We start from the raw sequence: 27,429 nt of genomic DNA, 5'->3' as shown, positions 1-27,429 counted from the left end.
GATGAGGTTGAGGAGATGAAACATACTTTGAATGCAACATGTGAATATATAAAAGGTTTTAATCCCTTTGAACCTTTGAACAGGCCAGATGGTCCTCCTCTGAAGCCCTCAGTTTAAGAAGCTCCCAAATTGGAATTAAAGCCTTTACCTTCTCACCTTCATTATGCTTATTTGGGTAGTTCTAAATCGTTACCTGCTATTATTTCTGCTGACTTGTCTGAATTGAAGGAGGAGAAATTGTTAAGAGTACTACGTGAGCATAAAAGAGCAATTGGGTGGACAATGTCTAACATAAGAGGTATTAGTCCAGCTTTTTGCATGCATAAAATTCTCATGGAGGAAGGGCACAAGCCAAGCATAGAACAACAACGCCGCCTAAATCTGAACATGAAAGAGGTGGTAAGAAAAGAAGTGATTAAATGGCTTGATGCAGGTATTGTATTTCCAATATCTGATAGCAAATGGGTAAGTCCAGTCCAATGTGTTCCAAAGAAAGGAGGAATGACCATAGTGACAAATGAAAATAATAATTTGATTCCCATTAGAACTGTTACTGGGTGGAGGATTTTCATAGATTATAGAAAATTGAATAATGCCACCCGAAAAGACCATTTTCCCCTTCCCTTTATTGACCAAATGCTTGATAGATTAGCCGGGCAGGAATACTACTGTTTTTTGGATAGCTACTCGGGATATAATCAAATTGTTATAGCCCCAGAAGACCAAGAAAAGACCACATTTACATGTCTGTATGGGACATATGCATTTAAAAGAATGCCAATTGGTCTTTGCAATGCACCTGCGACTTTTCAAAGGTGTATGATGGCTATTTTCACTGATATGGTTGAAAGATTTGTGGAAGTATTTATGGATGATTTTTCTGTATTTGGATGTTCTTTTGATGAATGTTTAATGAATCTTGATAAGGTCCTTGCTAGGTGTGAAGAAACAAATTTGGTACTAAATTGGGAAAAATGTCATTTCATGGTACGTGAAGGCATAGTCTTAGGGCATAAAGTGTCCAAGAATGGATTGCAGGTGGATAAAGCAAAGGTGGAAGTAATTGAAAAATTACCTCCACCAACATCAGTTAGAGGCATTCGCAGTTTCTTAGGCCATGCGGGCTTTTACCGTCGTTTCATCAAGGATTTTTCAAAAATCTCATCTCCTATGTGCAGGCTTCTTGAGAAAGATACATCTTTCAAGTTTGATGATGCTTGTCTGAAAGCATTTGATGACCTGAAACGAAGATTAGTTACTGCACCGATTATCATTTCTCCAAATTGGAAACTTCCATTTGAATTGATGTGTGATGCAAGTGATATAGCCATTGGAGCTGTTTTGGGGCAGCGGAAAGAGAAAATATTTTGTTCCATTCACTATGCGAGTAGAACTCTTAATCCATCTCAAATGAATTACACTATTACTGAAAAAGAGCTGCTCGCAGTAGTATGGGCATTTGATAAGTTTAGATCCTATCTAGTGGGGACAAAAGTCATAGTTTACACAGATCACTCAGCTATAAGGTATTTATTTGCAAAGAAAGATGCCAAGCCAAGGTTAATTCGATGGGTTCTTCTTTTGCAGGAATTTGATTTGGAGATTCGAGATCGAAAGGGAACAGAGAATCAGGTTGCAGATCATTTATCCAGGCTGGAAAATAGAGACCATGTCACTGAAGGAGAATCAATCAAAGAAACATTCCCTGACGAACATTTGCTGGCCATCACTTCGGATGAAACCCCGTGGTATGCTGATTATGTGAATTTCATTGCAAGTGGGGTGACTCCACCAGAATTCACAGCTGACCATAGAAGAAGGTTCTTACATGATGTGAGATTCTACATGTGGGACGAGCCTTTTCTATACAAGCAATGCGCAGATCAATTGGTAAGAAGGTGTGTCCCTGAGGAGGAGATGAATGCAATATTGCATGACTGTCATTCTTCTCTTTATGGAGGTCATCATGGTGGAGACAGAACTGCACAAAAGGTTTTGCAATCAGGTTTTTACTGGCCAAAATTATTTAAAGATGCACATGCTTTTGTTAAAAATTGTGACAGGTGCCAAAGAACCGGAACGATCACGAAGAAGCACGAGATGCCTTTACAAAATATTTTGGCAGTAGAACTCTTTGATGTCTGGGGAATAGATTTCATGGGACCATTTCCGTATTCTAATGGGCACAGATATATTTTGGTTGTAGTGGATTATATGTCTAAGTGGGTTGAGGCCATTGCTCTTCCTACTAATGATGCGAAAGTAGTGGTAAGTTTTGTGAAGAAACACATTTTCACACGCTTTGGAACTCCAAGGGTGTTGATAAATGATGGAGGAACACACTTTTGCAACAAATTGTTGAAAAATGTTCTAGCAAAATATGGTGTAAGACACAAGGTTGCTACTGCATATCACCCTCAAACGAGTGGTCAAGTTGAAGTGTCAAACAGGGAGGTAAAACAGATTTTGGAGAAAACTGTGAGCGCAAATAGGAAAGATTGGTCCGGTAAGTTAGAAGATGCATTGTGGGCTTACCGAACTGCATACAAGACTCCAATAGGTACTTCTCCATACAGGTTGGTTTATGGAAAAGCATGTCATTTGCCTGTTGAGATAGAACATAAAGCTTATTGGGCAATCAAAAAGCTAAATATGAATATGGACTTAGCTGGAGAAAAAAGACTGCTACAACTCAATGAACTTGATGAGTTTCGGTTGCATGCTTATGAAAATGCCAAGTTATATAAAGAAAAGACCAAGAAGTGGCACGACAAACACATCCAACATCGTGAGTTTGAGCCGGGTCAAGAAGTTCTCTTGTTCAACTCAAGGCTAAAGCTTTTTCCTGGAAAGCTTAAGTCCCGTTGGGCAGGCCCTTTTGTTGTAGTAAGTGTAACTCCTCATGGAACAGTTGAATTGCGAAACATTAATTCAACAGGCACGTTCTTGGTAAATGGGCAACGAATTAAACACTATTGGGGTGGTGACATTCAACGTCACAAAACCTTAGTAGATTTAATTGATGTATAATGTAATATGGCGTCGTGCCACGACATTAAATCAGGCGTTGTGTGGGAGGCAACCCACAAATGTAGTGTAAATGTAGTGTAAATATAGTTTGTAAATGAGAGTTTATAACTTGGCCTTCTTGAGAGGCTACATATTTAAAAAAAAAAGGGGGGGGGGGGAACGTTCAGTGATTAGCGCGGGTGCGCATGGCTAGCGCATAGCCCGCGCTAATTAGGTTTTCGTATGCCTGACCTTCAGTGATTAGCGTGGGTGCGCATGGCTAGCGCATAGCCCGCTCTAATCGAGTTTTAAACTACCTCAGGATAAATGGACTAGCGCGGGAGCGCATAACCAGCGCACGACCCGCACTAGTCATAGGTAACTTTGTTTTAAAACATTTTTTTTTTCACTTCTTTAACTTAATAATACCCCCCCCCCCCAAACCGAAAAAACCCCAATTTTTCTTCTTCTTCTTCTTCATCAACACCCCATTTCTTCTTCTTCATCAAATCACCCCACCTCTTCATTCACCCCATACCCCATCTCCTCTAAGGTATGTCTTCTTCATCTTCTTCTTATTAGTTAATTGTTTTTATTTTTTTTATTTTTGTTAGATTAATTTCGTTTTTATGATGAACATAGTTTTAATTTTCTATTTTTTGTTTGATTTTCAATTTCCTTGCATATATTTAGTATAATGTCTTCAATTGTTTCCTTGTTTAGTTTTATTATGTAACATTATTATGTGGTTGTCAAGATTGTATATTTTTAGGATAGTTTCTTAAATATTTCTTATTTAACATTAGAATGTAGCATTTATAAAAGATTTAAACATATGTTTGATGTTTGGTTGGGTTGAGAAAGTGAAAAAATAGTAGTATGGTGGTGTGAAGTAGTAATTGGATTGGTTGATGGTGAATACATTGTGACATAGGGTTGGAAAAAGCTTGAAACTCAACATGCTCACAATGTGTTTGAAAAAATGCCTCTTTGGAGGAAGTGAAGTGACCAACTATGTGGTGAAGTCTGAGTAGTCCGGTTTGGTCACCCAATTGAATAGGGCTAACTCTAAACTACTTGCAGGTACCATGGCCCCTCGTAAACGCCCAGCATCAAGTTCCTCATCCGAACGCCCAGCTACAGCAAATGTTGGTGGACGGCCCAGAAAATCAGTTGATACTAGGCCATTCAACAGTCAAAAGTTTGTGTCAGCCAAGGCACAGGATAGATTTAACAAAAAGGAGGAGAAAACAATAGTGCTTGAACAAGCAATGGATGCAAATGCTTTGGCTATCAATTGTCCTAACCTAGCAAACGAGTTGAGGAGGCGTGGGCTTGACATATTCTTCGAGGAGCCAATCACGGCGAATGTAATGCTAGTGAGGGAATATTATGCCAACCTTCCAAAACATGATAACTACAATGTTACAATCCGAAATCGACAAGTCAATGCATCTATAGAAATAATTCGGGATGTGTACAGGCTACCCCCAGTGGAGGAAGATTACATAGATATGTTCTAGGCATATAACAACAAGCTAATACCATGGTCCACGTTCACCAACATAATTTGTCGCCCAGATGCAGATATCCAATGGTATAAATATGGGAACAAGTTCCACGATAATGCCCTGAAGTTCGAGGCCAAATGTTGGTTGTACTTCATAAACAGCCGTCTCTTGCCTTCCAAGAATTTGACTGAAGTAAACATCCCTCGAGCTTGCTTAATATGGTGTTTCATGAATAGCGCATGGTTTGATGTACCATTGTTGATACATAAAGAAATGTTCCAGAGGGTTAGAATTCAACGTTATGGGTTGTATTACCCATCTCTTGTCACCCTACTGTGCCTTCGAGCCAATGTACCAAATAAACTTGCTGCAGATGGACGACTAGCTAAAGTCAATCATTTCACGGCTAAAATGGTCACCACAGGTAAGGAAGTTGTACATCCAGCTGAATTGGTTGATGTTGATTCTGATGACAGTGACGATGAGGAAGGAGAGGAGCAACAACAAGGAGCTGACAATGTGGAGATGGGAGAAGATGCACAACCTGCACAACCACAAGCTTTTTGATGTAGCAGGACCGTCTAGGGCTGGTCGGGGACAAAGGATAGACCGCATGGAGCAGGAAATCACTGAAATTAAAACATCAGTGACAGTTCTGGGGAGACGTGTTGATGAAATACAAGTTCAGCAGAAGAAAACGAAAAGTCGGCTTATGGGTTGGCTTCGTGCAATTGGTCAGGCATGCAACATGAATCCCGAAACCGTGTCCGATCAAGAGTGACTCCTTGGGGAAGTATCTTTGCTTAATCTCTTGTTTATAATGAAAGACATGGGGACATGTCTCGCTTTAAGTGTGGGGTGGAGGATTACCTTAAACATATGTTTAACTGTTCTTAAATGTTTTGGATGGTAGTAATTATTATGGATTTTTAGGTTTTTTCAATTGTTTTGGATTGTTGGAATGTTTTGGTGGTGTGGTACAATATATAATATTTTGGGATTGCGTGACTATTTCACTTTTGATTTTAAATGTTTTGGTGATTTAGTATTGTTTGAGTAATTGTTGTCTGTTCTTAAACATTTTCAGTAGATTTTTTTTTAGTAGTTATATTGGCGCGGCCCGATGACGGATTCTTTTAGATAGGAGTTCTTGAGGGACTGAGCCCATAGAAAACAACAAAAAGATTTTTGTTTTTTTTGTATTTTTAGGTAGTATAACAATTTCCCCTTGGTTTTTCTTTAAGTCGCGGTTCTTTTCCAAGGGTTTATCTTGAACCGGGCATAGGTAGTTTTAAATTTCTGTTTTTATATTTTTTTTATTGTAGACTAAAATAAGGAGTTATAAGCTATAGAAAAGTGAACCCATAGCGTTGACACACCTGAACACAATAGACCCTGTAGTGTAATGCTTAGTCTTAATTGTTAAATCTCACTGAAAGTGCCTTAATTTGTATGTTTGTACTGAATTGAATGCTCGTAATGGAGTGTCTTGATGATCTGGTTTGGAATGAGTCATATGCCATGTGTGGTGAGTGTTTGGGTAGTCCATGTATTGTACTTGTGTCTAGAACTTGCTCGGTATGTGAGTTGAAGCGAAATTTGAGGTGATGCTCGGTTTGAAAAATGATGTTAGGCTTTCTTTGACCTTTTTGAGCTTAATTGCTTATTAAAAATAAAATTTGTCCCTAGTTAACCCTTTTGAGCCTTCAGACTTTTTGTTTAGCACCCGCATTACAAGCCCATACCCTTTTGTTCTTAATTGACATTGTTTTGATCCGTTTACCTCTTAAAGCACTTTAATTGTGAGAAGAGCGCTAAAAGAAGTAAGAAGGAAATACGTGTGGGGTAGCTTTTGAGTAGAACCAATAAAAGGATGAAAGGTGCACTTATGTTGTAAACAAATACACCACTAGCAGAAATTGAGTGACAAGAAAAATTACATTGTGTTTTGCTCTAGCTAGTGGGAATGAATTAATAGAGTGCTTAAAGAAGAAGGGCGTATATGTGGGATGACATTGTGTATAAATGAGAAGTGGGTTGAAGAATTTATGCTGAAAATTGCTCGTGTGATGTGTTAAAGTGCTTAGGGATTGAGTCACTATTCGTAAATACATCTTACTCATCCCTTAGCCCACATTACAACCATGAAAAAGTCCTAATTGATTTTGGATTGAGCTAGCCTACATTAGTAGAGATTTACATTAAGGGCAAGCTTATGGTACCAATTGCATGCATGTGACCTCTTTTGTGAGAGTGAGTGATTTCCTTGATATATGTGAATATATGAATTGAATGTGGTGGATTGAACTCAGTTTTTGTTGATGTAATTGTGAGGGCATATGAATCGTGACAGAGAAGCAAGTCTTGATTTCTGTGTAGAGTACTTTGAGGAAGTGTAAATATTGCATGGCACTTGAGAGTTGACTTTGAGGCTAGGATTGTTCACTGCTAGGCGTAATATATGTACAATGTTCTAGGTGTAATGCGTGAGGGGAAATGGTTGAGTGAAGAATTCTCTAAAAAGAATATAGTGGATTGCTCGAGGACTAGCAATAAGCTAAGTGTGGGGTGTTGATAATAGGCTAAATTGTTTAATATAGCCTATGTTTTAGCTCAACTTAAGGATGGTTTACTATTGTAAATGTTCAAATAATGCAAAAATTGGCTCTAATCATGAGTTTAATGTCTCACAGGAGTTCAATAAACAAATAAGGATTTATGAATGTAATCAAGTGAAAAATGGAGTCAAATGACGAAAAGTTGAGCAGCAACATTTTAACAAGAGAAAACCTCACTAGCACGGGTCATGCGCTGGTCATGCTCTCCCGCGCTAGTTCAATTATTTTGGACAGAAAGAAACCTCACTAGCGCGGGTCATGCGTTGGTCATGCGCTCTCGCGCTAGTCCTATCCGGGAAATCAATTATTTAGGGGTAAAATTGGAATTCCTCCTTAATCCCACTCAATTTACAAAAAGCAAGGACTCCATTATTGGAAGATCAGTTTTTAGAGTTTTTTGGAGTTTTTGAAAGGAAGAAATAATTTTAGAGAGAGAAAGTGAAGAGAAGACTCAATCTTGAAGTGAAGAAAAGAAGGGGATTACAATCTTGAAGCAAGGATTCAAAGAGTTCTTCTAAACATTCTTCTATTTGTTTGTTAATATTATGTTTAAAACTTTTATTGTTGATTTTTGTATGGTTATGAGTAGCTAAAAACTCTAGTATTCTTGGGTCATGGATGTTAGATAATTATGTTGTTTGAAGCTTAGATTGAAGATATTGAATTTATGGTTATGGGTTGTTTATTTGATTCTGTTGTTAATTATTTTACTGCGTAGCTAACAGTAAAATACTATTTACGAATCTTGAGTAAAACTTGAAAAAGGAAATTTTTGATTGCATATAGAATCAAATAGAGCAAGATCCGGATCCTGTGCATCGGGTGAAAGATTCGCAATTAAGATAGAACTATACTTAATTGCCTTGCTTGGTTGAAAAATAGGAGTTGTAAATGCATTCTTGCTAATATTAATACCATAGACATATAGGTATTAGTTTAACTTGAATAGATGCATAAGAACTCGAAAGATTCTTATGAATATTATTAACCCTATAATCAATAACCCGGATAATTCAATAAATCCATTTTAAGCTAAAATAGTAGCATAATTTCTAGCAAGTCCATGACCCGGGAATATATTTATCCAAATTGTTATAAACATATTGTGAAATTGGTGTAGTAATTTTGTGTTGAATTATTGTGCAATTATTAAGTAAGTTGTAAATTGGTTCTTTATATATTTTGTGATAATTTAGCTTGAATTGATAATTGTTTGAGTCTACATCAGTCGATAAGTTGATCACAATTCCTCGTGGGATGATACTCTACTTACTACTATATTACTTGCCGATCGCGTGTACTTGCATGAGTATTTTGGTCGCAACATGCACAGTCAAAGAATACCCAAACGTAAAAGGAGAAAAATAAAATAAAAGGAAAAATTCCTGAATTAGCATTACAAACTATTTCAAATACTACTGATTGCCAATTCTCGGCAACGGTGCCAAAATTTGATGCGCGAAAAACATACACTAAAATATGCTCGCTAGTCGAATATAGTAAAATATAATATCGTATCCACAGGGATTGGAGTTAAACAGTATTATCGTAGTTTGTAACTAGATTGCTATCCAAGATGATCAACAATTAAGATTTATGCGATTAAAAACTAAAATCAACTAAGAGCCTAAATTATTGACTAGTGATAAACAACGCAAGTAATAATCAAAGGAAAATATCAATGGGAGAAAATATGGTTGATAGGATAGGTGCAAGATAAATGTTTGCAATCTAACTCTAGATAATTCACTTGTAATGTTCAAGTGAGTCTCTCGAATTCACTTGGTCATTAGTTCAATTGTTTAGTAGAAACTCCTCTCTCAATTAAGTCTCATCCTCACAAGATGAATCAATTTTAAGCATGTAAAGATATGCAAGAATTCGTAGTGGATTGGTCTTTAGGAGAACATCTCTTGATTATCCTCTTAGATAGGTTTAATCAATAATTAAACTAGCCTCTTTCGATTACTAAGAAGAATTACTGAATTCAACCAACAAAATATAATAAAAAAATATCACAAGTTATTCTTCTCTCGTTTACATGAACTAGTGAATATAGATACAACGATTAAAACATCCAAAATGATTCAATACATAAAAACTAGATTATAATCCACAAACAAGTATCAAAAAATCAAATCCATCAAACCCTAAAGAGAACTACTCCATGTATTTGGAGTAATTCATCACAAATATGTTTAAGTTAAAGAAAAACATAAAACGATCCAAACTCTTGTCTTGAGTGAGGATTGAATGATGGAATCCTTGTGCTTTTCCTTCTCCACCTCCTCCTTAGCTTCCTTAGGTATTAGATGTGTCAAAAGTCCCAAAAATAATGTTTTTAGATGTATTTATACTAAGTAGGGTCGGGCACAAACGGAACTACCTTCTCATAGCCGAAATTGGATTGTTACTTTTTAAAATGCACAGGCGCGCCGCATGGGGCAACGCGCCATTCGGTGTGGTAGTGGAGTTTATCAGAGAGTGTGTACTTTGATTGGTAGCAGATTTTGGGTAGCCGCGGTGTGCCACGCGCCACCCAACACACCGCGCTGTGGACTTTTCTTAGAGTCTGTTTTTTTGCTTGATTTGTAAAGTCCAGACATGGTTCTCGATACCTGAATGCGATCCCGACTTAATCCCTTGGGATTTTACTCAGACTTCAAAGCTCCAAATAGCTTGAATTCATTCCATAACATCTACATAGCTGGGAATCACTCCTACAAGGCATAAAACATATAATTCATACAAAACACTAGCGATTAAAGCTCAAACTCAATTAAAGTGCAATAAGCGGCTAAAAAACAATATTATAGCCTACCATCAAGTAGAGTGTTATATCTCATTTCCCCTTTAGAACTTCGCTTTCTGAATAGTCCCGGCGGTGTTCGCCAGCAAGGTTATCTCCCCTTTAGTAGTTTCCCATGCCATGTTGAATCAGTTTAAAACCCGGACTGTAGTCACTATTAGGTCTCATAGACCCAGCTGTTCCACGACCCTTTATCTGATGATATTGGTCAAGCTACCTGGATCAATTAACACACGCTTAACTCGAGATTTATTTACATGTACAAATATTACCAATGCATCATTATGTGGTTGCATGATGCTTTCAGCGTCCTCATCGTTGAAAGATATGGTCCCCTCCCGTACATAATCTTGAGTTCGTTTTTCTCTTGTAATGGACACCTTAGTGCGCTTTAGCATCGGTCCCTAGGGGATGTCGACTCAACCAATGATCATGTTATGACGTGCTGAGGTTCCTCTTGCTCGGTCTGCTTGTTGGGGTCCCTATTCCTGAAGTGATTTTTGGCTCAATCACTCAGAAATTCTCGGAGATGTCCGTTATTGAATAATCGGGCTACTTCTTCTCAGTTCCGGTAGTCTTCGATCCTGTGGTCATGAGTGCCATGATACTTTCACATCAGGTTGGGGTCTCTTTGGGCAGGATCGAACTACAATGGTCGAGGCCACTTAGTATCTTTGATGCGTCTGATGGTGTTGATACCCAATTTTTCTCTATATATTTTTAGTATGCATAAATACTTTCGAAATAGCATACATATGCATATATAAGCATGCACAAGGTTTTATAATTTTTCTATAATTTTAAAGATTTTAAACTGATTTATTTCCTCCCCTTTTTACTCATAAAATCCTTAATAATTAGCCCTCAAATTATTGTTGCGGTAATTTAGTCATTTAAAATCTATATTTATGCCAAAATATTGTTTAAATATTTTTAGTGCATTTTTATAATTGCATTTTGTATTTTAAAGCTAATTTGCATATAGTTGCAATATTAGCCCTGTTAATATATAATTACATTTATATGCATAAAATTGATCTTCTATATTTTTAAAATGTTAAATATCTATTTTTGAATCATTTTAGTAGACAAAATTATTTTCTAGAAATTATCTGTTATGTATTATAAATTATATGGGTATAAATTTGCTATTTAAAATCTAGCCAAATTGCATTTCAATTTTAGCCTCAATTGAACCCAATACCCCAACCCAATTTCGGATTAGACCCAGGCCCTAATTACCCCTACCCGACCCAAAACCTATCAAATCCTGGCCGTTGATCTAAAAGATCAACAACCCTCGTTCATTCTTGCCTTTTTTATTCCAAACGACCCCCCAACCCTAACTATTTTCCACATCCGCCGCCCTAAGATCCTCTCCTCTCTCAAAACACTCTCAACCTAAACCTATCCCTTCAGCCGTCGACTTCTCTTCTCCAGTCATCTCTGGTGACTTCTCATCGTCTCCTAAACCTCCAATGGCTTCTCTCATGTCATGCATGCTTTCTCTAAGGTCTTCAAGGGCCCAGGGCCATGCTGACTTGCATCTAGGGTTCGTCACTTGTCTGTTCTTGGCTACTCCAGTTTGTTTTCGAGTAAAATCATGTTATATTTGTTACGATCCTTGGAATTCTAGACAGGTTCTTTCATCTCTATATGGGTTTCTTCTGAAACCCTAATTTCTGCCTATATCTCCTAGATCTGTACAGATCTAGGATGATTGAGTTTGTTTCTTCAATGTTTTACACTGTCCTTGGAACTCTTTTGCAAGAATCATTGATTTCAAGTGTTTTTCACCTTTTTCTAAAAATTAAGGTTTCGGAACTTTTTTTAAACAAAATTGTTTAATTGATTCTTTATGTTTAAACTTCTATTTCTTGTATATTTTTGATCGATATATGATTTTACTACCTCTTCAACTCGTCTATGTTGAAAGCCCTAATTTTCTAGGTTTCTTCGTTTGGTTTTGTGTATTAGCATGACTGGTCATTTCTTGTTTTATTTTTGGGACCATCTTGCCTCGAATAAGTTCCTACTGAGTTTTTAGCCTAACTTATATCAACTCTATGTGATTGTGTTCATCTTGACTGTTCAAGACTTTCCTCTTTTGATCAGTGTTGTTTAACCTTCATGTTTGCTATGTCTAGTTATTCTTATCTTACTCTATTTATATGCTGAACACTGAATCATGACTTTCTCTTTGATTGATTCTGGATTCCCTATTTCATGGTTAATTGGAAGACCTTCCTTTAAACCTTCGATTCCTACCCTTTCTATTTAAATTGATTGATTCGCCTACCTTGTCTGCAATAGTATTTTATTCCTACTAACTATCTTCTTAATTAGAGTTTTCTGAACTATCCCTAATTATTTACCCTATACTTACTGAATTTGAAATCTTTCCTTATTGGTCGTACATTGATTTCTTTATTTATTTGTTACTTGTTCTTACCGTTTGAACTGATTCCCTTAAGTTAAGGAAGTACTTGTACTAATTTTGCTCTAATTGGTTATGAGTTCCATAATTACTATACTATTGTGATTCTTGCCTTATTTTACCTAGTTTCGAACTACTATATATACATACTCTCCCATTAACATAAGGACGAACACATTTTGGTTCATGAACTAGTAACTTAACTCTACTCTGTTTAATGCTTGTCTACTAGTTCTAGTATGCACTTATTGGGATATTGCCCCAAGTTGTTTTAATATTATGCTCAGCCAGGTTTAGTATAAAATCCTATACTCTACTATCTCCCAACTCCTATGAATCTCCCTAGGCATTTCTGGTTCTATAGGTGTGTTCTAATTAACACTCCTGAATCCATGTCTTACTACCTGCACTAATTACAAAGGACTTCTGCATGTTATGTATTCATCATACCTGCTCTATTTGTCCCCAATCCCCAATTGACCTTGTATAGAGATTTGTTCCCCAAGTGTTTGTTGAACTTGCTTGACTAACCTGCTGTTTGTTTAATTACATGACTGTTCTCAAAAGCTATTTTACAAAACAACCCTCTTATTTACAAAACTATTTCAAGCAAATCTCTTTTAACACTATTTTCCTACTGAAACCCTTTCAAACTATGTCAAGCACTCTTACTCTACTCCTAAGTCCCTAGGTTCTGCCCCCTCCAGTGTGTGTACTGCCTTGGGATCCTCTTGAGATCTCTCTAAACTCAGGCACACTGAGGCTGGCCCTTCCACACTGCACTTGCTCAGTTTGGTTATAAAGTTTAAGTGTGAGCATTGTCCGGGATCCTTGAGATCCTTAGGGAACTCTGACGCACCTGGCATTTGAGGCTATTGGAGGTTTTGGGAAATTACTTGGGCCTACTTCAGGCTCCCTATAGTGTAACTTCTTCTTTTTCTTTTTATCTATTTATGTAATTCATTCATCTGGTTTGTAATAATTTGTAAATGAATATTGAGGTGACTAGTGAAAAAGGGTGGGTAGCTACATATTTATGGGGTAATATGGGTAGAAACCATGCATATAGGAATTTATATTTGTTATTTTGCCTTACCATGTTAGAAATCATGCCTATAGGTCTCAAGTGGTTCCAATAATAGAAATCATGTTTATAGGTCTTAAAATCAACTTCACAAGTAGAAACCATGCCTATAGGATTTTATATTTTGCTATGTTTGCCTTACCATGTTAGAAATCATGCCTATAGGTCTCAAATGGTTCCAATAATAGAAATCATATTTATAGGTCTTAAAATCTACTTCATAAGTAGATACCATACCTATAGAATATGGTCCAGTTCAACTTCTGTTGTAACGGGTGGATACATGTGTTTTTATTTGTTATCATGCCTACAAGTTTCTAACATCATCTCTTAACAATTAGATATTATGCCTATAGGGAACAACATTAGAAATTCTGCCTATAGATTTGGAATCAATTTAGTTTAAATAATTCAATCCAGCTCGCGATTAGTTTACTTCGAAATTGGTCTAATTAGTGGTTTGTTTTCCCTGAAATGAATTCTTTCAAATACCGCCCTAATCCATCACTGGACAGCATGCCTATAGGGATTCAAGAGTCTGTTTTAAAATTTGCCCACTATTTTACTATACCAACGTAGTTATCATGCTCTTAGGACACCACTATTCCGCATGTAGGCAAGCCTATAGGGCGTTTCCGAATCTTGTAACTCTGAAACTATTTCTGCTACTTAATGTTGTTCTGATTTAACAGGCTCAAAATCAGTAGGCAAACTTATAGGGCAATTACTTCTGATTTTATAGAATAAATTGCCTATCTTCTATGTCTTGATATTCACTTAGACATCATATCTTACGATACTGTTTAACAATAAAGTCCTTATTTGTGTTTGAGTCGTGTTGCTTATGTGTGTTGTTTGTGGAGGTAAACTTGAGCCTCTAATTGCTTCTTTTCTGCCTTATGTGATCCTAATTGTTCTTTCCTGGCGCCTTAATATTTTCTCGTTTAAACCTTAGGAGACTGTCTAGAACTGCCTATAGGTAGAGGTCCTAAATTTCCTCCAAGACCAATAAGAAGGGACGGGTAACAGCACGCAATAGAGATCCTAAACCAACACTCGCTTTAATAATCACTAAGGGGTGGGAAGGGTAGATATGGGATATGATGACTACGCGCTAATGTCACGTGTAGCCCCTCATTGATGAGTATTTACCGGACATTGTTTGGGGTGATCCCGTAGGCTAACCAACCTAGGACCACTCCTTTCCCAAATCTCTTCTATTTAAAACTTTGTTTTATATGTATACAACTTGTTCAAAATCTTTGTCTTATTATTTGAGATATACAACATCCAACGTGCTTTACTTGCAAAATTATTTGATTCAACTATTTATTTGTTAATGGACTAATTCGTAAATAAAAGTTCGGCTAGGACCCACAGTTGTGGACCGAGAGGGGTGCCTAACACCTTCCTCTCAAGGTTATTCGAGCCCTTACCCTAAATCTCTAGTAATGCAAACCAACCCAAGAGTTAATCATTTTAGGTGCCCTAACGCACCATAATACGTTAGATGGCGACTCTTCAAATGCCCAATTCCCAAAAGGAAATGAGTTATTACCCCCATGAACGACTGAACCCGGACTTTCTCCACGGAGGAAAAATGGGGGCGTGACAGATGGCAGATAGGATGCCGACAACATCGACAATGAAGTTGTATTCTGATAACCTTGGTGTCTCCCTGGCCCCGAGTGGCCTGTCAAAACCATTTTTGCCCATGAGTCCCCAGCTATACGGTTGATACCGATCTCTACTTGGTCTTGGTTCATGATCGATGACTCTTTTAGACTTGTCATTAGTTCTGATGGGATATACGGACCCAGGGTTCCCCGAGTTGATCATCCTCGACTCTGATTTTTGATTGGTACCTATTATGAATGTCGGCCCAAGTTACCACTAGGTACACTATCAAATTCTGTTTCAGCTGTTGTGATGCCAATGAGCCGGTTAAGCTTTTGAGTGAATGTCTAAACGGCCCAATCATCTGCAACCGAGGGCAGGTCCATTTATTCCATCTGAAACCTCGACACGAATTTCCTAAGTATTTCGTTATCCCTTTGTTTCACTTTGAAAAGGTCCAAATTTTTTAGTCTCGACCTTGATGGCCCTAGCATGAGCTTTTACAAAGGCATCCACAAGCATAGCAAACGAATCAATGAAATTAGGGGGTTGGTTGTGATACCATATCATTGATCCTTTAGACAGGGTTTCTCCGAACCTTGTCAGTAGTTACGACTCGATTTCATCGTCCTCTAAGTCATTTCCCTTGATGGCATATGTGTAGGAGGTCACATGTTCATTTGGATCTGTGGTCCCAATTAGAGTTGTGTGTACATTTGGTATGAATTGGGACCACGTGGTCCGTGGTCCCAATTTTCATCTTAGGCATATAAAAATCTGTGAAAAATGATAAATTTTGACTATAAAATGAATTAATTTGACTTCAGTCAACGTTTTAGGTAAACGGACTCGGACCCATGATTTGACGATCCCTGAGTATCCGTAGGAAAATATGGGACTTGGGCGTATGCCTGGAATAGAATTCTGAGGTCCCAAGCCCGAGAAATGAATTTTTAAAGAAAATTATTTTCTGAAATTGTTTAAAGGATTCGGAAATGAATTTTGATTAGAACATATTGGTATTGGGCCCGTATTTTGGTTCCGGTGCCCAGTACAGGTCTTATATGTGATTTAAGATAATTCTGTGAAGTTTGGTGACAAACGAAATCTGTTTGACGTGATTCGGACCTTAAATGCAAAATTTGATGTTCAAAGAAGTTTTGAAAATTTTCATTGATATTGAGGTTTAATTTGATGTTTCTGATGTATTTTGGTGATATGAGTACATGAATAAGTCTGTGGGATGTTTTTGAGGTTGTGTGTACATTTAGTTTGGAGCCCTGAGGGCTCGGGTGAGTTTTGGATAGGCCACGGGGTGCATTTTGAACTTAGAAAGTTGTAGATTTTAGCTGGTGTGTCCAGGCATGCAGGCTTCGCACTCGCAAATGCAAGCTCGCAAATGTGAAGGTTGGATCGCAAATGCGAAACCAGCCCAGGCCTACCTTGTCTCGCAAATGCGAGTGTCCTTTTCGCAAATGTGATGCCTTCGCCACAAATGTGACATATGTGTCGCAAATGCGAAATCGCAAATGCGACTTTGTTTTCGCAAATGCAAAAGTCCAGCAGTTCTGAAAGGTTCGCAAATGCGAGCCCTGTTTTGCATTTTCCAGCTTAACAAAGGTCGGGGTTTGCAATTGCGAACCCCTATTCGCAATTTCCATACCTGAGACCTGCAACTTTTATACTTAGACGATTTTAAACCCATTTTTCATATCCTCTCAAAACATAAACACACTAGGGTGATTTTTCAAAGGATTTCTCTTCTCCAAATCAATTAGTCATTTTTAACTAGTTTTCTTCAATCATTAACATCTTTTAACATGATTTCAACTTAAAATCAATGATTTTCATGGGGAAAATTGGGTATTTTGGTTAGAACCTAGGTTTTTCAAAAATTGGGGATTTGGACTTCGATTTGAGGTCCGATTTCAAAATAATTTATATATTTTGGTTCATGGGGGAACAAGTAATCAGGTTTTGGTTCGAACCTCGAGTTTTGACCGTGTGGGCCCGGGGCGATTTTTTACTTTTTGGGCAAAACTTTGGGAAATTCATTTTCATGCATTCAAATTGATTCATTTAGGGTTTATTGATATAATTAAGTAACTTGTGACTAGATACGAGCGAGTTGGCAGTGGAATCAAGGGGTAAAGCCATAATTGAAACTTGAGTTGTGTGGCATCGAGGTAAGTGTTTGGTCTAACTTTAGCTTGAGGGATTACGAGTTGTGTCCTATTTGCTATTTTCTTCTTGTTGAGTACGATGTATAGGCATGGTGACGAGTATCTATACGTTGGTATCGAGCATGACCGTGAGTCTTAAATTGTAATTTATTGTGTTCTTAAATGATACTACGGATGTTTTAATTGATGATTCTCGGTATTGAGCAAGGATTAAGATTGTTTTCGTAGATATTACTTATGATTGAGTATTGGTGTTAGCAGAAATGGTTAGATGTTGGGTTAAGATTGGTTATAGTTGTTTCTCCCTTGCCGGGACTCTTGTTGTGGTTGTTGTTAAATGTTATATGTGGATCAGGTTGCATGCCGCAATAATGTTATATGTGGATCGGGTTGCACGCTGCAACAATGTTATATGTGGATCGGGTTGCATACCACAACAATGTTATATTGGATCGGGTTGCACGCCGCAACAGTGATATAAATGGATTGGGTTGCACGCTGCACCTGTGATATAAATGGATCGGGTTGCACGCCGCAACAGTGTTAAATGATAGGGATCAGGTTGCACGCCGCAACAGTATTAAATGATAGGGATCAGGTTGCACGCCGCAACAGTGTTAAATGATAGGGATCGGGTTGCGCGCCACAACAGTGTTATTATTGTTTTGTTGTTGTAGGTTTTGAAGTGTTCTCGCATATGTCTCTTGAGTTTCTGCTGGATTTGACATTTCCCCTGTAGCATGTACCCCCTCCCATGTTAATTGTTTATTCCTGTTTATTTTGCGTTGTATATTATATAACTGCACAGGTTTATTTGGAGTCTGGTCCTAGCCCCGTCACTACCTCACTGGGGTTAGGTCAGGCACTTACCAGCACATGGGGTTGGTTGTACTGATGCTACGCTGCACTATGTGTAGATTCCGGAGCAGCCTTTGGATAGTAGCACTTGGGGAGCCTAGTTTCAGTCCATCCAGAGATCCTGAGGTAGTCCTGCAGGCGTCCGCAGGCCCGACGTTCTCTTCTACTTTATTATGTACTCTGTTTTCATTAAATTTCGAGACAGATTGTATTTCTTTCAGACACTTGTTGTAGTAATCTTAGTTCGTCCGTGTTATTGTGACACCAGATTCCGGGTAGAGATGTGAGTTGTCATTATCGTACTAGTTTTGGTTATTATATTAGATTAAGTTTTCCGCTTGATTTTATTTATCGTTAATATCTAAATGTTGGTTACCTGTTAAATTCAGATTGTTAAAAAGGGTTAAAAATGAAAGAGTTAGCAATTTCTATGTTTAGTGGCTTGCCTAGCTTCTACGAATAGGCGCCATCACGACTTTCGAGGGTGGGAAATTCGGGTCGTGACAAGTTGGTATCAGATATCTAGGTTGCATAGGTTTCACAATTGACGGACAAGCTTAGTAGAGTCTGAGGGATCGGTACGGAGACGTCTGTATTTATCCCCTAGAGGCTACAGAGTTAGGAAACATTCCACATTTATTCTTTCCTGTTGTGCAAATTGATTTGTCAATGCTAATTGAAATTTTACTCTATTCTTTTGCAGATCGCGAGAACACGCGCTTCCTCATCCACTGACCAGCAGCCCAAGCCCCCAGCAGCAGCTCCCACGAGGGGTAGAGGGCGAGGGCGAGGCCGAGGTAGGGGCAAAGCTTAGCCTAGGGCAACAGCACCCGCAGCAGAGCCTCAGGTTGACTTTGATGATGAGGTTCCGGCCCTAGCAGTTCCGATGGGCCCAGCTCAGGTCCTATAAGGGTTTATTGCTACCCTAGTTCTTCAGGATGCTCTGGTCTAAATAGTAGGCCTTATAGAGAGTGTCACCCGGGCAGGTTCGCTTCCTGTAACACCAGTTGTCTCTCAGGCTGGAGGAGGAGCCCAGACTCCTACTACTCAAACTCCAGAGCAGGTAGCTCCCCAGTTCCAGACTCTAGCGATTCGGCCAATTGGAGCAGTTCATCCGGGTGTGGTAGCTTAGACCGGTGATGGAGCAGCTATGTCTGTCGATGCTTTGTGGAGGCTGGATAGGTTCACCAAGCTCTTCACTACTACTTTTAGCAGTGTATCTACTGAGGATCCCCAGGATTATCTAAATAGTTGTTATGAGGTTCTCAGGAACATGGGGATAGTTGAGACCAATGGGGTCGATTTTGCTACTTTTTGCTTGCCAGGAATTGCCAAGATTTGGTGGAGGGATTTCTGTTTGACTAGACCAGCTGGATCGCTAGCTTTGACTTGGGAGCAGTTTACTCAGCTATTTCTGGAGAAGTTTCTCCCCATCACTTAGATAGAGGCCTATTGGAGGCAGTTTGAGCGTCTCCGGCAGGGTTCCATGACTGTTACCCAGTATGAGACCAGATTCATCGACTTGGCTCATTATGCTCTTGTCATACTTCCCACCGAAAGAGAGAGTGAGGAGGTTCATTGATGGACTTATTCAGCCGATTCGCCTTTAGATGGCTGGGGAGACTGAGAGTGAGATTACTTTCCAAGAGGCCAATGTGGCCAGGAGAGTGGAGATGGTTCTGTCGCAGGGAGGTGGTCATGGGTCGGACAAGAGGCCTCGTCATTCAGGAAGATTTAGTGGTGCCTCGTCTGGAGGTAGGGATTCGTATGGTAGAGGCCATCCTCCTAGGCCCTTTCAGTCAGCTCTTCAGGTTTCTCACGGTGCTTTAGGTGGTCGTGGTTCTCCCATGCAGTATCCGGATCAGCAGCCCTACAGTGCACCACTATCTCCTATCATTGCACCGCCGCTCCAGAGTTTTCGGGGTGGTCATTCAGGTCGCCAGGGTAAGTCTCAGTTTCCTCAGCCGCAGCACTCAGGTGGATGTTTTGAGTGTGGTGAGTATGGTCATATCAGGAGGGCTTGTCCGAGATTGGTAGGTACTCAATCGCAGCAAAAAGGTTCTCGTGCTATGGTTCAGGCACCAGGTGTTCCACAAACTGCCCAACCAGCTAGAGATGGGGTAGAGGTGCTAGAGGTGGAGCTCCGACCGCTAGAGGTGGAGGCCAGCCAGCTACAGGCTATCCCAGAGAGGTGGTCCAAGGTGGTGGGGCCCAGCCCTGATGTTATGCTCTTCCAGCCAGGCCTGAGGCTGAGGCTTCCGATGCAGTTATCACAGGTACTGTTCTGGTTTGTGGTAGAGATGCTTCCGTTTTATTTGATCTAGGGTCTACATACTCCTATGTGTCATCTTACTTTGCACTGTATCTGGTCATGCCTAGTGATTCCTTGAGTGCCCCTGTATACGTGTCTACAACGGTGGGTGACTCTATTGTGGTAGATCGAGTCCATCGTTTTTGTATAGTTGTGATTGGAGGTGTTGAGACTCTTATAGATTTGCTTCATTTGGACATGATCGATTTTGATGTCATATTAGGGATGGACTGGTTATCACCTTACCATGCTATCTTGGACTGTCATGCCAAGACTGTGACCTTAACCTTACTGCGTTTACCTTATTTAGAGTGGAGAGGGACTTCTGGTTATTCTACCCGTAGTGTTATTTCTTATGTGAAGGGTCGGTGTATGGTCGAGAAGGGGTGTTTGGCCTGTTTGGCATATGTTCGTGATTCTAGTGCTGAGGTTCCTTCTATTGATTTTGTGCCTGTTGTTCGTGAGTTTCCTGAGGTTTTCCCTTCAGACCTGCCGGGTATGCTACCCGACAGGGTTATTGACTTTTGCATTGATTTGGCTCTGGGCACTCACCTATTTCTATTCCGTTGTATCGTATGGCCCCACCTGAGTTGAAAGAGCAGTTGCAAGACTTGCTTGAGAAGGGTTTCATTAGGCCGAGTATTTTGCCTTGGGGTGCGCCAGTGTTGTTTGTTAAGAAGAAGGACGGATCGATGAGAATATGTATTGATTACCGGCAGTTGGACAAGGTTACGATCAAGAATAAGTATCCATTGCCGAGGATTGATGATTTGTTTGATCAGCTTCAGCGTGCTAAGGTATTTTCGAAGATTGACTTGAGATCTGGCTACCATTAGTTGAGGATTAGGGCATCTGGTGTCCCTAAGATAGTTTTTTGCACTCGGTATGGGCACTATAATTTCTTGGTGATGTCATTCGGGTTGACAAATGCCCCAGCAGCTTTTATGGATTTGATGAACCGAATGTTCAGGCCTTACTTGGATTCGTTCGTGATAGTCTTCATTGATGATATTTTGATATATTTCCGCAGCCGGGAGGAGCACGAGCAGCATCTTAAAGTGGTTCTTCAGACCTTAAGGGATGTCAGTTATATGTTAAGTTCTCAAAGTGTGAGCTCTGGTTGAGTTCAATTGCATTCCTGGGTCATGTTGTATCAGCAGAGGGTATTCAGGTTGATCCGAAGAAGATTGAGGCAGTCCAGAACTGGCCAAGACCAGTATCAGCTATAGAGATTCGGAGTTTCTTGGGATTGGCAGGCTACTATCGTCAGTTCATGGAGGGGTGGTTCTCATCTATCGCAGCCCCGATGACCAGGTTGACTCAGAAGGGTTCCCAGTTCAGATGGTCAGACGAGTATGAGGCGAGCTTTCAAAAGTTCAAGACAGCTCTAACTATGGCAGCAGTGTTGGTTTTGCCCACAGGTTCAGGGCCTTACATAGTTTATTGTGATGCATCTCGTATTGGACTTGGTGCAGTGTTGATGAAGGATTTCAAAGTCATTGCCTATGCTTCGCAGCAGTTGAAGAATCATGAGAAGAACTATCTGGTTCATGATTTGGAGTTGGCAGCCATTGTCACACGTTGAAGATTTGGAGGCATTATTTGTATGGCATAGCATGTGATGTGTTCACGGATCACAAGAGCCTTCAGTATTTGTTCAAGCAAAAGGAGTTGAATTTGAGTCAGAGGATGTGGTTGGAGTTGTTGAAAGATTATGATATCACCATCTTATATAATCCGGGAAAGGCCAATGTGGTGGTCGATGCTTTAAGTAGGAAGTCAGCCAGTATGGGCAGTCTTGCTTATATTCCAGTAGATGAGAGACCGTTTGCTTTAGATGTTTAGGCTTTGGCCAATCAGTTCGTGAGGTTGGATGTTTCTGAGGCAATCCATGTGTTAGCTTGCACAGTCGCTCGTTCTTCATTAGTGGAGCATATCCGAGATCGGCAGTATGATGATCCCCATTTGTGTGTCCTCAGAGACACGGTGCAGCATGGGGGTGCCAAGCAGGTTACCTTGGGTGATGATGGAGTTTTGAGATTGCAGGGTCGAGTTTGTGTGCCTAATGTGGATGGACTCTGAGAGTTGATTTTAGAGGAGGCCCATAGTTCCCGGTACTCTATTCATCCGGGCACCGTTAAGATGTATCAGGATTTGCGACAGTATTATTGGTGGAGGAGAATGAAGAAGGATATAGTTGCATATGTGGCTCGTTGTTTGAATTGTTAGCATGTTAAATATGGGCATTAGAGACCCGGTGGTTCATTTCAGAGGATTGAGCTTCCCGAGTGGAAGTGGGAGCAGATCACTATGGATTTCGTTGTTAGACTCCCGCAGACTCGGAGGAAGTTTGATGCAGTGTGGGTTATTATTGATAGGCTGACCAAGTCAGCGCATTTCATTCCTATGGCAGTCTCCTATTCTTCTGAGAGGTTAGCTGAGATCTATATCTGGGAGATTGTTCGCCTTCATGGTGTGCCTGTGTCTATCATTTCAGACCGAGGTACGCAGTTTACCTCGCTCTTTTGGAGAGCAGTTCAGCGAGAGTTGGGCATGTGGGTTGAGTTAAGCACAACGTTTCATCCTCAGACGGACGGGCAGTCCGAGCGGACTATTCAGATTTTGGAGGATATGCTCCAAGCTTGTGTCATTAACTTTGGAGGCTCATGGGATTAGTTTTTGCCTTTAGCAGAGTTTGCATACAACAACAGCTACCAGTCGAGTATCCAGATGGCTCCTTATGATGCTTTATATGGTAGGCGATGTCGGTCTTCGGTTGGATGGTTTGAGACGGGAGAGGCTCGATTTTTGGGTACGGATCTGGTTTAGGATGCCTTGGACAAGGTCAGGATTATTTAGGATAGGCTTCGTACAACTCATTCCAGGCAAAAGAGTTATGTCGACCGCAAGGTTCGTGACTTGGCATTCATTGTCGGTGAGCGGGTATTGCTTCGAGTGTCGCCTATGAAGGGCGTGATGAGATTTGGGAAGAAGGGCAAGCTTAGCCCTAAGTTCAATGGCCCGTTTGAGATTCTTGATCAAGTGGGAGAGGTGGCTTATAGACTTGCATTGCCGCCGAGCTTGTCAGCCGTGCATCCAATGTTTCATATGTCCATGCTTCAAAAGTATCACGGGATCCATCCCACGTGTTAGATTTTAGCACTGTCCAGTTGGACAAGGACTTGTCTTATGAAGAGGAGCCGGTAGCTATCCTAGACCGGTAGGTTCGTCAATTGAGATTGAAGAGTTTTCCTTCTATTCGTGTTCAGTGGAGAGGTCAGCCTCCTGAGGTATTGACCTGGGAGTCCGATATACGAAGCCGTTATATCCATCTTTTTCCCGACTCAGGTACTTCCTTCTTCTGTCCGTTCGAGGACGAACGATTGTTTTAGAGGTGGAAAATGTGATGACCTCTGTTTTAAAATAAAATTTTGCATTCTGAGGCTTTAAAACCCTCTTTTAGCATCACCTCGATTTGCTTGTGCAATCCGGGCCCGTAGCCGGAAAGCTTGTATGTGAAAATCTATGAAAAATGATAAATTTTGACTATAAAATGAATTAATTTGACTTCGGTCAACGTTTTGGGTAAACGAACCCGGACCCGTGATTTGACGGTCCTGGAGGGTCCGTAGGAAAATATGGGACTTGGGCGTATATGCGGAATCGAATTCCGAGGTCCCAAGCCCGAGAAATGAATTTTTAAAGAAAATTATTTTCTGAAATTGTTTAAAGGATTTGGAAATGAATTTTGATTAGATATTGTTAGTATCGGAACCTTATTTTGGTTCTGACGCCCGGTACAGGTCTTATATGTGATATAAGATAATTCTATGTAGTTTGGTGAGAAACGAAATCCGTTTGACGTGATTCAAACCTTAAATGCAAAAATTTGATGTTCAAAGAAGTTTGAAAATTTTCATTGATATTGAGGTTTAATTCGATGTATCTGATGTTATTTTGGTGATATGAGCACACGAATAAGTGTGTGGGATGTTTTTGAGGTTGTGTGTACATTTGGTTTGGAGCCCCGAGGGCTCGCGTGAGTTTTGGATAGGCCACGGGGTGCATTTTGAACTTAGAAAGTTTCAGATTTTAGCTGGTGTGTCCAGGCCTACAGGTTTCCCATTTGCGAAGCCTAGCTCGCAAATGCGAAGGCTGGATTGCAAATGCAAAACCAGCCCAGGCTGTCACGACCCAAACCGAAGGGTCGCGACGGGCACCCGGTGCCTTACTCAACCGAGTACCAACGTAACATATCTTTCTTATCATGTTATCATGAGTAAATGAGCCAGAAAACCCATCATGAGATAACAAGAATAAAACATAAGGGAACACTCAACCTATGAAGACCCAAAATGATATACGAACTAATATATGTGACATACGGTCCTATAAGGCCGACATGACCATTAGTAAACTCGAAACATAGGCCGACAAGGCCATACAAGTATCCATACACCTGATATCTGTCTACAAGCCTCTAAGAGTACATAAAATCATAAAGGTCGGTACAGGGCCCCGCCATACCAATCAATATATATCCAAAGCATACTGACCAAATAGGCAACTCCGGAGCAAGTGGAGTGCACCAATCGGGACTGTCAAGCTATCAATCGGGACCTGCGGGCATGAAACGCAGCGTCCCCAGGCAAAAGGGACGTCAGTACGAATAAAGTACCGAGTATGTTAGGCAGGAAAGCATAAACAAGAACAGTAATGTAAAAAGAGAGATAGAGCAGATACAACCTGTAACATCAGAGTGCCTCTGGGGGTTACTAATATGAAATGCATAATACATATATATACATAAACTTTTTAAAACATTCGCCTCTGTGGGCATCATCATCATATCGTACCCGGCCTCAAAGAGGACTCGGTAAAAGCGTACCCGACCATCATAAGGTTCGGTAGAATCGTACCCGGCCACGTGGAGCTCGGTAAACCCAACTGATCAGTGGTTGCACAATAGGTGCCGTACCCGGCCGACTATAGCGCGGCTCGGTAGAGTAAAATAGATACTATATATAATGCATGCTAGACTCATGGAATCATCTTCTAAACCTTTTGGAGTGACTTAAGAACATTATGGACATCCCTACCATCAATATGAACCTTAGTAGGATTTAAGGATCATACACACTTGTTTAGAATAATTTTATAAGGAAAGAACAACATGGACAACCTTAGTTGCTAGGAGTAGAGTCATTATGAAATAGCGTATCGTTTATGTTCATTTCATTTTAGACCATGCCAAAAGAAAGAAGAAAGTGCCTTAACATACCTTAAACCCGTTGAGTCCTTAATCCCTTCCAAGCAACTCTTCAAACAAGTCAACTCAATCTATCATAGTATAAGGAGATTCAAAATCAGTGCTGAGCAAAGGCTAAGTCTATAACTTAAGCTAGTAGCTCGTTTACGTAAATTTTGGCAGCATCTCCCTTGTAACAAGGGCCTCCTCCAATACCATATACAAACAACAATGACCAGAGCAATCCATCAATACATAATTATCAATATCAAGACACCATATAACAACAACAAGTCACAACTACATTACGACGAGCGGCAAGCTCCGATTGGAATCCGTATACCCCTTATCAATCCTTATAGACTTCTTACTTCAACATAAAAGTATCATTAACATGATAATGAAGTCATTAATCAATGATTCCAGCCTTATACCATATATTTATAACAACGAAAATAATCCACAACTTCAACTATCCTCAATTAGCAACTTTATTCACTAGTTCATGTCTAGCCCATCCATTTAACTTAATCAACATCAAGATAACCTTAGGCACAAGCAAGATCACAATATACATACCTTATACAGTAACTTCAAGTCAAAATCCAAGTTATATTCAGTTTACAACAACCCTTAATAGCAATACAACACCATAGAAGTGACTTAAGCTAATCCAAGTATTATCTTGTAGTTTATCATCCTAACAACTTAACCAACATACAAGAAAGCTTAAGCACAATTAGTAGGTTGTTATACTCACCTTATACAGCAGCAACAACTTGGAATTTCATCCAAATACAGCCCACAACAATCCTCAATGACAACACAACCTCAAAGAGGTGTTGTTCTTCACTAGAACTAAGTTTTGATGTTGAAATATGGTGTAATCACTTTGGAATCACTTCAAACCCTTGTGGTATATGTTTAGGAGGGTTAGGAGAAGTTTGGAGACGAATTTTAGTTGAAAAATGAGCAAAAATAGGCGTCCAAATCGTTTATAAATTGAAGTAGGTCAACCACCGCCTAAGTGGGTCCCATTGGGAGCTGCTTGCGCGGTCTCGCAAAAACACGAATATATCTCTACTCCGATGTCGTATTGACAAATGGTTTAATGTGTTAGAAAGTAGACTCGTAGACCTTATATTTTGTAGGTAGAACACCCCATGATTCCAAGTATATTTGGAGAAATTCTCAGATACATTTGACCTAAATTTCAGCAAATTTATGAATGTAACTTGTGATGACCTTTGCCAACTCTTGTTCCACAACTTGCTTGCCTTCAAAATGTAGAAAATGAATATCATACGACTAAAATAACTCATAGAATAACCTCCTTATCATGTTAAGAACCCTAGTCTCACCCCAAAGTACATGTTATAACATTCCAAACTTGTCGACTTTTGACGAAACTTATTTTCTTCAATTGGTTTAGCTTCTAAGATTTCCAACCCTCTTGGTACTCGTTATTCATGATCTTAAATATTTGTAACCTCCAAGGTAACATGATTAACTTACTTTATTTTCTTCCAAATATAATCTCATTTCCGAGCTTACATCAATGACTTACGACGTACTCTCACGTATGAAAACTTGGGGTGTAACATCATTCCCCCCTTTGGAACATTCGTCCTCGAATGTTGACTGATGCGCTTATCAGTTTCATAAACTATGGCTCTTACGAATACTTTAATGCTCATCTTTCCATCTAAGCAACTGTTTTGTGAATAAATCCAAATGTTTGGGC

The sequence above is a fragment of the Nicotiana sylvestris genome, chromosome 1 (genome assembly GCF_000393655.2).
Source record: "Nicotiana sylvestris chromosome 1, ASM39365v2, whole genome shotgun sequence".
Lineage (NCBI taxonomy): Eukaryota > Viridiplantae > Streptophyta > Magnoliopsida > Solanales > Solanaceae > Nicotiana > Nicotiana sylvestris.
Note: the sequence above shows the minus strand (reverse complement) of the source record.